The sequence below is a fragment of the Barbatula barbatula genome (assembly GCF_947034865.1).
Source record: "Barbatula barbatula genome assembly, chromosome: 17".
NCBI classification, from domain to species: domain Eukaryota; kingdom Metazoa; phylum Chordata; class Actinopteri; order Cypriniformes; family Nemacheilidae; genus Barbatula; species Barbatula barbatula.
The window spans coordinates 11391776-11403755 of record NC_136780.1 but is presented as its reverse complement, the minus strand read 5'-3'; the positions used below and the strand labels follow the sequence as shown (position 1 = coordinate 11403755).

General features: G+C 38.2%; 1 protein-coding gene across 2 annotated transcripts in view; it reads left to right on the top strand.

The window, feature by feature from the left end:
* Nucleotides 1–10552: 10552 nt before the first annotated feature.
* Nucleotides 10553–11980, top strand: part of rgs19 (regulator of G protein signaling 19) — a 30575-nt gene continuing 29147 nt past the window's right edge. For both annotated transcript variants that reach the window (XM_079478220.1, XM_079478217.1), the window contains exon 1: nt 10553–10715. The gene's annotated coding sequence lies outside the window, so the exon portion shown is untranslated. The remainder of the gene's footprint in view (nt 10716–11980) is intronic.

Here is an 11980-nt window from a genome sequence, read left to right as displayed (position 1 = left end):
GAGCAAAGTGTGCTGCGGAAGCGTGCGCTAAAACACAAAGAGATGCCAAGGCCCTGCTAAGCAGCAGTTGACCCCTTGATGGGTTCAACAGTAAGCCAGCTATCAAGATGAAGATATAATACACAGATATATAAACATTAGATAGAGAGAAAAAGAGATTAGAGGAAGATAAACACATTCAAAAGCCTGAATTTACATAAGCTATAACACGATTTATTGGATTTCAATGCAATATTACCTCAGATTATTCCATACCACGTGTAGGCAGATGTTTGCATCTCACAACTTGCATCTCATCTTTCCTCAACTATATCTCCTTCACATAGTTGTAGCTATCATTCCTGTTCTTTGTTTAAAAAAATGAACATTCTATAACCGGGAAATAATCATTTGATCCCCTGCTGATTTCGTAAGTTTGCCTGCTTACATAACATAACTTTGTACTTGTTGGAGAAACTCTTGTTGGCAAGCACAGAGGTCAGACATTTCTAATTGTTGGTCACCTGGTTTGCACATGTGTCAGGATACATTTTAGTCCACAGCCTCCTTCACAGATTTTCTATTGGACTAGGGTCTTGAGACTGGCTAAGACATTTAATGTGCTTCTCCTTAAGGCTCTCTTTGGTTGTCTTGGCAATATGTTTTGGGTCTTTGTCATGTTGAAGGTACATCCAGGACCCATCTTCAGTGATCTAGTCAAGGAGAGGAGGTTCTAGTCCAAGATTTACGGTACGTAGTGTGTTACCAATAGTTTGCTTGCTATCTGTGCATCTGTTCATAATAAATCATTATGAAGCCAGCTTCTGCTGAATTAAACATTGAATAAATTCAGGAAAAGAGTTTTCAGTTTAACATCTGCAGTGTCCATGAGACTTAACTGTCAGCATATCAAGGACATTACATTTGTTTCTAATTTATTAAGAAAATGTATAAAATTTCTATTGAAGTGTAAAAACATTTCATTGTCACCCAAGTACATACGGGTTCAGTGGCAACAACATAAACAAACGTTATGTGGCCCAAACTTAACTTCCGGCAAAGAATCAATAACTGTTGAGTAGTTTTAACAATAAAATATTAATATAAATTAATAATAATATTTATTTAATTTAAAATAAATTGTTATATAACTAGCCACTAGCCAGACCCATAACCAAAAACAATTCAACAAAACAAGACCACTACCTGTTGAGAGAAGAGAGAGGGTAAGTGTACTTTTTTGTCTGTCAATTATTCACAGAAGTTTTATTTTAATTAAATCAACGTTTTCATTATTCTGAGAAATGTGTGTGTGTGAGAGAGAGAGAGAGAGAGAGAGAGAGAGAGAGAGGCAGGCCGAGACCCAAGGCTGACAGCTCCAATGAGTGTGATGTGTCTGGGTTCTCACAAAATAACTTAAGACCTTGTCTGTCCTTATATTTGTCATCACTTGAATTCCACAGCAAACAGAAAGTGAAATCTGGACACCTTCTAGCTTTTCACTGCCAAGGCCATAGAGCAGTTGGCTAAGACTTTAATTGTATCCTGTCGACTCCATTTTTCCCAAACTCTTCATATTATCTGCCTTGGGCATACCAGTTGTTTGGAGCTTGTGGCCTGTATGAGATTTTAGAAGGGTCGATGTCAAAGAGAAGTGTCGCAGTGGCAAACCCACTCAAGACCAGAATCAACACAATTTCTCACAGAACTCTTGTGAAGGTCACATTTCACCGCAAGGGACTCATTTGCACATTTCACAATTGCAGGCATTAGTTTGAAAAGATTGCTTCATTTGTCACGGCTTCTTGAGAGATAAATGCAGTAATTAAAGGGAATTAAATTAAATAATAATTAAATAAATTAAACATTTTGACTGAAATCTGTTAGACAAAACAGTGTTTTCCAAAGCAGCAAGAGTGAGTGCATTTTAGTGTCAAGTTAAGCTTCGCTCTTCTCAACTCTTCGACCAATTATTTATAAAAAACGTTTATTCATCACAACCCTATCTGTGCTCTTCCTAAAGGTCAATGATTTCTCCGGATGCAGGCCATAAAAAGCCTTGCTCTTCGGCAATGACATCAAATGATGTTTTGGCTCTGGGGTCTTGACGACGCAAAAGTGGTAACAGTTTCAACGCACATGATTTAAAAAGCTTTTCTTTTAAGAGCTTTTATAGACGTTGATAACATAAACAAACAGAAAAGGGTCCTCTATACAATGAACCTCTACTGATGCAGAAGGTAATTAATTTGATCCTTTATATGAAAACATTTTAACAGTCATTCCTTAGCTATTACATCACATCAACAGATGTTTTTTTCAAAACTCATTGCATCACATGTGACTGAACAAACCTCTAGGTGTATTTTTGGCAATAGACATTTTAATTTATTCATATTTTAAAGGACTGGAAACTGTCTTCATTTGACAATTTTAAACACATGAAGAAACATACAATATAGTATTGAATGAAAATATGAAATGTAAACACAAGTGTAAAAATGTCTATTGCTGCGTCCAAATTCGCATACTATTCGCCGTTAATAGTATTCGAAAATAGAATTAGTATGTCCCAAATCGCAGTATGTTGAAAAGAGTATTTCAAAGATTCCCGGATGACATACAACTTCCAGTAGAAATTCCAAGTGCAAAATGATTTACACTGTAACATACCTGTTTCACACGTCCTTGTTTTGACTTCCACATTGTTCGATGCAGGGTAAGCGATGTTCCGGTTACAGCAGTATCAAAGTCTAACAAGAGTTTAAAGATAAAATGCCTTCGTATAAATAATGTAAACGAGCTTAATACCTTATTACCACATGTTTAAAGCAAAGATCTTACATTAAAAACACCCCACAGCTAGGAGGGGGCTCTAGTACTGCTGTTTTTGTCTTAATTTAAGGTTTGTACGGTTTATGGGACAGCAACCTAATGGTACTTACTGATTTCGTGTCCTATAACGATTAAAATATTATAAATAATATAAACTTTGCAGTTAAAGCAGTGCTTTTACAGTTCACCAAGGAACACGATAGTAAAGTGAAAATATCTTTATTCATTCAGTACATATGATAGCATGAGGGAAACTCCTGAACAACACATAAGTCTTATCCGAAGGGTTCCAAGTAATCCGCAATGTCCCTCCAAGAGAGGTAAATACTCCAGACGAACACAGATCCCAGGAATACGTTTCTAGAGTTCTTTGACGGACTATCCAAAGGGTAGTAATCGCAAGATCAGCCAATGAATGAGTGTGGTAAGTGTGTTTATATAGTGCTCTAGTGATTGAGTGCAGGTGTTCAGTATTCAGGTGATTGGGGTGGAAGGTGAGTGCCAGGTGGATCCGTGACAAGCGTGTTGTGCTGAAAAAACATCACCCAATCCTTTCCATCAGACTTTCTGTTTAAGAAGATTACAAAAAAAAAATTCTGTTGTCTGTTCTTGTGCTTCTGACACTATAAAAAAATTACTAATGTGAAGTATATTAAATCAGATGTTTTACTCGTGGTTGCATTGGATCACTGCCACGCATTTGTTCTGTGTTACTGTGATAGGGGAGTGAATAATTGTTTATGTAAACAGTATATTAAAATAAACAGAAGACCATGATTATTCTGAAAAATTAGAATCTTATGTGCAGTATTGAAAGTTACCCATTAAATGATTGGAAAAGGACAATACAGCTGTCTATGGGTAAGGTCTAATTTATTTCCATAGTTAGTGTGTTGGAGTTCATTGGAGAACATAACTGTGAGCTGTGATGTGACGTGAGTGATAATGAGTGTCGGATGTGCGTTGCACCGGTCTGGCATCTCTCACGGAGGAGCTCCGGAAGCATAAAAGGATGAGTTCGAGTGGCCGGCTATGTTCGAGTGGCCGGCTATGTTTGTGTGGGCGGCAGTCGACCATGAGAGATGTGAAACCGGTTCAACAGCAGCTGACACTCAGCATCACTCGCTTCACCGGCCTCGGTATATGCCAACCCCAACCAGTATTTTGTGTATAACCACAAGTTTTTTTTTTTCAAATCAATCTTTGGTTTTGTTGCAGAGACCAGTGTGAGATTATCTGTCCTTGGGGGTCTTCTGGGTCTCCTATGGTTTAAATTTCATCTGGTTAAATCTTGTTGGTATGTTTCCTGTTAGTATGTCCCATTGCGTGCATATTATTTTGCTACACACATTTTAGTACTATATACTTTTCCAGAACAAAAACAGTACATACTTTTAATGTTTTGAGAATCGGGATGCTGCAACTGACTAAATTCCAAGTGGGAGGAGTAATACAATCTGTCAATAAACAAATAACTCTTGAATAAATAAACAGACCCAAAAAGAGATGCAAATCGATGCTAAACTGTATCAGATTGTAGAGAGCACAGAAGGAGTTCAGTTTAGTACAACGGGATCCATAGTGATGGAGATCCTTGAACTCTGAATAGCACTCAGAGATCAATGTTAATAGCATGAAAACAGGAGCAGCCAGTGCAGTTTCCCTGCAGCAGAGACCGCAGTGAACCAATTATGTCCCAGCGGGGGGAGGTGGGATAAAAGTGGTGCAGGTATGTACAGAAGTTCAATTTCAGGAAGTCGGAGTATGTTTAAATCGTGTCCTTAGCTGTTTACTTGTTGAGGAACTGCAGCCCGTTTCAACCAACACAGAGTAAAAATTTGAACTCTTGAGTTGATTTACACCGACATGTGAAACTTCAGAACAGGATGATTTGAGTTAGTTCTATCATCTCTGGATAGGCTTACTTTGAGTTAAGGATTTGCAGCACGACTACGACAAGCACGGATCAATGGAGCTCCGATATTATGATTCACCATGGCAACGGCACCAAAAAAGGTAACATGGAGGCAAGAAAGTTCATACTTTCCGTTCTGCATGTAGTGAATTTATTAATGTGCTTAAAATACCTTGTTTAAATTATTAAATAATAGACAAATGTACCAATAAACACAAATGAATCAGTAAATGAATGAATAAATTAAACAACAGAAATAAGGACACGTGATAGGGTGTCAGACTTTCATGTCAAAGTCACTAGCTCGAACCCTGCTCGGAGCACATTTAAACCTTTCTCACTTTATTTCTACATTTATGTCTGCATTTATTCATTCTTTATTCGTGCACTTCATTTATACTTTCTTAAGTCATTTTTTATCCTCCATAGAAAGCTACCATTTGTGAGAAAATGAAAGGGAAAGTCTGATGTAATACACGGCCAAGATGGCTGATTTTATTGATGTAAGAATGGAGATATATTTTGATAAAGATAAATGACTGTAATAAAAAATGGTACAGTTTTAATTCAAATGCACAGTGAAATGATTCCCCTTGGGTCCTAAATTGCTCTCATGAAATCAAAATACATCCCCTATGAAATAATGCAGCCATAAGAACACATGACATTTTAGTCACTGAGATGGTCTGTGTGATCAAAATGTGTGCCACGAATTACTATTAAATGAATGAATCAATAAGGTACACCACCTGGACTTTAAAAAGGGGGAGGAGATCGAAAGAAAGTCTAGGTTTACCAAAGAATACCTGCTACCGACCAGGTTAGTTTCACAGACTCTAAGTATAAGTTACCCATCTTTTAGAAATGGGCTTGATATACCCCTCTTTTTCGGGTTTGACATACCTCGCATTCTGAAACAGAAAACCCAGAGTGTTCCTCATTTAAGGGTTACTATACTGTTACTATTACTATTACCGTTCTGAAACGGACCCCAGGATGAGAGCAGGCACCGTGTCTCATCCCTCATCTTTACAGCACCTGTTGTAAGGAGAAGCTGAGACTCATGTCAGTTGCTTGCCCCTCACTTCATAGAAACATACCCAACCAAAATAGCACAAAAATACAGACCTGTTCTTTTAGAATGCTTTAATGTGGTACATTTGATGAATTTCATGAATACGAAAAAATTTCATAAGATCATGTGCATGGTCAGTGATGGTTTCAGAGTTCCATCATATTATTTTTCATAATATGGTACACTGTAAAAAACAAATAGGATTTACTTAAAAGTAAAGTAACCATTTTAGCAGTAAATTGTAAAAAAATTTAAGTAAAATTTCCTTTTAAAAATACGTGCATAAATATACACATACAAATCAACTAAATCCTACTAGTTGTTTTTACAGTGTACTTAATACTGAAGGATTACCATAATCATTTATTATAATATAGCCTATGTTGCAAGCTTTTGTCAAGTTTGACACACAAACCGCAATGAAATAACACTGCAGTCTAGTTTTACTGAGTTGAATTTTGAGGTATAGACTACCATAGGTTCCTTGCATTTGTTTACAAGACAAAGAACTTCACTATGACAACATCCGTAAGCACTTTGTGTTTACCTTAGCGGCCAAAGAGGAACTCACAAGAGGTAAAAGTTCTTTAAAATATCTATCATGAATAACTTTCGCTGGTATTTGCAACATTTAAAACAAATACAAAATGTCAAAAATACGCATTTTAAGAAGATAAAATTACCACATTTTGTTTAAAAGAACCGCAGACGACAGTGACCTAAAGTGCAAGAGAAAGATGGCAGGACGAAAATCAGACAGAGGGGAAACTGTGAAGATTTGTCCTCAGCAACGAGCTCGTTTACAAGCCTATGAGCCGTCAAAAGATGCGCAGAAATGGATGGCGGTGGCGGGGGCGCGCGCACATCAGACTAAAGAAAAGACGTACAACCCGTCTTCAGCGGCACCTGCATCCGATCGCCAAAACCAAATTATCGCTCAATTGAAGGCCACAGAAGCGCGTAATCGCGTCAGAAACCTGAGGCTGCGTTACGATCGCATAAGGGCAGGCTATGTTTCATATTTTCTTTTCTTTCTCAGTATACGTAACACGCTTATACAAAAAGCATAACCTGCTTTTGTGTAGTAATCTAGTGTGCAAGTATTATGCAAGTATTGCAATTGTAATGTCTCCCTTTTGCTCATGGCCAGACGCAGGAAATCAGAGCGATGATTTCATGCCAGCCTAGCGCGTGGAGAGCGCAGCGCCTGGAGCGCATGCTAGTGAGTGAGAAGGTGAACCACAAAGACAATTTGGACCCGGCAGAGGTATTTCACGTCATTTATACTTTAAAGTAGATTAAACAATGATTACCCTTTGTTATTAAAAATAGATAAGGTCCACTTGGAAGGTTTGTAAATAGCAGTAATACACATCTTCTTGGCTTATGTGCCTGTAAAGCTTTAATATTATTAGTTTCCAGCTGATGATTTCCCAATGGCCATCTCAGCTCCAATGCTATATTGTAAACCGCTTCTACGTCGCTTTATTTCTCCACATCTTCTGACAGGTGGAGTGACATATTTCCATTATCTCCTCACAGCAGGTGAATATTTAAAGGACAGCTTCTGTTAAGTCCTTTTTCATTGTAAATGTGTTCTCATAATGAAAGAGGGATCTTATTTAAAAAAAATTATCTTTAGAAGAAAAATGTCATTGCCACGTGTCATCTGTGTGACATAAGCAGGATCAATCTGTTTCCATCAAGTCCCTACAGATCGAGATATTCTGTTTGTTTAGACTGTATGTGCATCGGTGCAAAGTATTCAAAAGGTGCACCGAGCAGATCTATATTGCTGGACTGATCTCCTGCTGTTTTTTTTCCATCACAGTTTATGCGTAAACATTACATTGCAATTTAACTCAAGGTGAGATCAAGCCAGCTTTCAAAGTAATATCATTGTCTGTTTATGTATATTCTTCAAATTGTGTCACATAAAGTCACATTAAGTACATTTTCTACATAATTCCTTGGTTATTTTAGAATGCGTTTGGCGCATTCCCCATTTGTAATTCAGATAAGTGACAATGAATGGAATTTCAAACAAACTTTGAAGGACATTTTTAACAACGTGACATTTTCTGCCATTGCATGTCTTTGTATTTTACTTTTGTATCTTTTGCCTCATATCCCTGATTCCCTATTTTATTTTTTCCTATTTGTCGTTGTTCTCACCTCTTAAATGAGTGCGTATTTGTGTTGTGTGTTATATAAACAAATATGTAAACAAAGTTAAACTGTGTTAGAAATTAAAGCCCTCATTGTCCTATGTCAAGTCTTATTTGTAGGAATGTATCCTGTTTTTTTTTTAATGTGTTTATTATTATTATTATAGTAGTAGTAGTAACTACTGCGCTTGGATTAAGCTCTGTCTGTCTGTGTGCCTGCTATGCATTCAAGTACTTGTGCTTTTCAAAATTATAATGTTTTGAAAGGAACACCACGAGCAGCAAAGCTCTTCTAAAACATGCCGAAAGCATGTTCTTGACCTCGTTTTTTTCTGTCTTATTCCTGTGCTTTGTTCTAGAGACGGAGACTAGAGGAGATTTTAGACGAGGAGCAGGGCCTGACTATGCTCCGCAGATGACTGAAGAAGAACATCGACATTTTGTAAAATATATTATTTTGTGTTTTGCAAAGTCAAACAGGTTTTAAATGATGACATCATTTTTATTTTGGGGTGAACTATGACTTCAATGTTGAATCAATACTTGTGTCTGAATTCGCTCACTTGTTCACTCATTCACTATTCCCTACATAGTGAATGCTAAATAGTCTACTATATGGGGAAGACATTTTATTTGTTTTTTTTTAATTAAACAGTTAATTTTTAGCTTATTCGTAACATTTATTGTATTGGTTTTAATAAAGAGAACAAAACAAATATTTGCCACGTTTATTTACTATTACATTTAAAATAATTACTTAATACATTTAAAATAAAACTGTTATAACATTCATTTATTTGGTTTATTCACAAAAAGTAAAAATAGTGATAACTGTCAAGTGATAGTTCACCCAATATAATATAAATATAAACGTACATTCTTGGCATCAAGGGTCACTCTCCTCCAGCTGATTCTAATCAGACGTTTGATTCGAGTTATATAAATATGAGTGACATTGGATGTACACTCAAGATCAGAATGCATTGTGGGTAAAAGGTAGTCAACAAATGAAGGGAATATGTTTACTCCGAATTCGGACAACACTACAAAATGGCAGACATCCAATATAGTGCACTATATAGGAGAGAGGGGCCAATTCAGACAGCTAATGTTAAGTATTACCAATAGAACATTAATTCAACATTAAATCAATTATCTTTGCTCTCCGGGAAGGCGCCTGTATACCACTGAGACTGAACATCTCTGTGATGCCAAAAGCACACAATAAGGAAAAAATACTGACACTTTCGTCAAATAGAGTAATAAATAGAATAAATACTTGCTTCAGTTTTTGTGTAGAGATAGCATGCCCAAATTAGACTGAAAACAAAGTACTTGAGATGTCGAAGTTACGTGTCTTCACTTTTAAGAAGCCAGTTTAGGTCCGTCTCGGCATTAGATGCAGGTAAACAGGACCAAGTCTAATTATGGTTTTAAGTCATTATGTCAGGGTTGTAATTAGAGGGGAAGGATGGCAAAAGATTGGTAAATTCTATGTCACTTAGATTACAGATGGCTAGAAGATGACAGGATGCAGATAAGGCAATTTTGCGAGATACTTACAGGTGCGGAGAGAAAATTGCCTGATGTGTCCTTTAACAGCATATCATCAATTATACGTAAAAGGAATTTAACTACCAAATGCATAGCTTCCACAAACTAAATGCTCAGCAAAATGCTTTAAAGAGGGATAAGCATTACACCCAATAATGAATCAAACTGTTGGCTGTTTAATGCTGTAGGGGAGGGGGATTCGGGTCCACCACGAGGAAGAGAGCTTTACTGACACCAAGTGGCAGTCAAACAGGTGCGTCCCCTCATAAACCCCAGCCATTTCCTACAGTGTCGCATCATCCACTTGCAAAGTAACAAGGATGTTTTCTCAAAAGAGCTATTTTGGACGAGTCACAAAAGTTTCTCATCGTCACACTGCGCATAGGGATTCAGTAAACCCCACGAGCATTCAGCTGCGTCTGGATTTAAAACACATCTAGTTGACCTTAAATATAGACACTTGTGTATTTACTTGATTGGGTTAAATGTCTCGATATACGATTTACATGTGCCAAAATGTACAACTATCTCAGACTTTAACGTGCTGTGGATCATCGTACCCAGTTGTTCTCCTTAGTGTTTGGCGCCTCCTGCTGGATATGCACAAAAATTATTTAAATTAAAATAAGCGCACTTATCCATCATTACAACTAGAGAACATTCTGCAGAACGTTATTCGTTATATGTACGCATTACCGTGAAGCAAATATTGTATGCATATTGTAAACAATTGTATGTGAACGGCATCTTTAACACATGTACAGTATAAGACAGAATAGAAAAATAAAAGTCAAAAAGGCAATGCAAGACCAAGTCAGTATCAGCTTAGAAACTTTTAGTAAGAGTCCTTTAAAGCGCAGCAATATAAAAGCAGCCCTTTTTTATTTTAAAGTTCCCACATTTTATACTATGTTAATTGCCTGATGACGGTAAGATCCACTCTATGAAAAGTTAAACTGGAAACGACAATTACCGAGGAAGTCCTTCGTCAATCGACTGAGTAGAACTGTCTCAACTCGCGCATGCGCAATTCATCCTCAGCCTGCCTCCGTAAGGGTGTCGATACTCAAGCTGGAACATTGGAGGAAAAAGATACTGTATTTTTACACACAAAACAGGCGCAAAGAAACGGATGTGCTTCAGAAAACGCAAAGGCTACCGCCCTCCAGATCGTTTTAATGCAAAAATCGTAAGTATAGTCATCGGCGGCATTTTCCAAGAGCAACGCGTTGAGTTTGCCCGTGGATGGTGGGTTTTTCCCGTTTTCAAAAGGTCCGTGATTCCCAAAGAATGGTCCGTCCTCCGTAAATCCCGATCTTGTCTTTATACCCGGCGCGAAACGTTGTTTTTTGCATAGTGTTGAGGACAGCAACTTACTTCAATGGGTTGAAGAGAATGAAGCTTTTCTAGAAATAGAGAGCTTGAATGTCTTCGCGACTATTCGCAGTCGAGCAGGGAGTACCGCTTATTCTCCCCGTCTGCTACTGCTTGTTTCGCTTCATCGCGATGGGACATGTACGCGGTCGGAGAGCTAAACTGTGTTGTCATCTGTCTATTTTGTGCTGTGCATCATTTGTATTTCGTGAGCTCCGTGTTTTATAGGCACAGGTATTACAGGAAGAACGAGAACACCCGGTGTGTGCCACGGGGACTACGGTTTAGTTTGAGTTTTTCCACAACGATAAACTATAACGTTTCACGCATAAACAAATGTTTGGTTTCACTACACAGCATACCGAAGTGACCTCTGGAAGGGTGTCGTTGTGTAACGTTGCTTCAAGCGCTGCTTGGTTTCTTATAAATGTGGGAAACAAATGCGTTGATAAAATTGTTGGTTCGCGGCGTCGTGAAGTGAAAGCTAATGCGGTGTTAAAGTGGAATATTATTCAAATGAACCATAGGAAGTGGGGGAGGATAAAGCTCGGGTTATCATCTATCAGAACCGTTTTTATTCATACATCGACCACATGAATACGCAGTCGATGAGAGTTAATTCAACACGCCTTGTTCTCCGTGGTTTCGCGTGGCTTTTCATCTCGAAATACGTTCTCTCTCTCCCATTTGCTGGCTGTGTAGTAAAGCGCGTTCGCGATTCACGCGCGGGACCTTCGGGTGAATGAATTCTGTGCGCGCGTACTCGTCTCGTTCGGGGGGCGGGGCCCGCGGTGTCGCGTGGCGGCGTAGAGCTTTGAACGCGGCCGCGCGTGTCTCCACGCAGGGCGCGCTCTTCGCATACGGAGGGGAGACACAGTGCTCGTTTGCCTGTGACGTCATTGTGAGAATTCCCGAGGTTAAGATATATTGTGTCCGATCGATGATATTTAACCTTATTGTTCTACAGAAGGAGCTAAAACGTGGCCTTTTTATTGTAACTTGAAAAGAGCAGGTCATCGTAGTGTGTAAGCTTAATATGTAGCCTTCTTAGTGCATAGTGACAACAATGAGGTTTATATT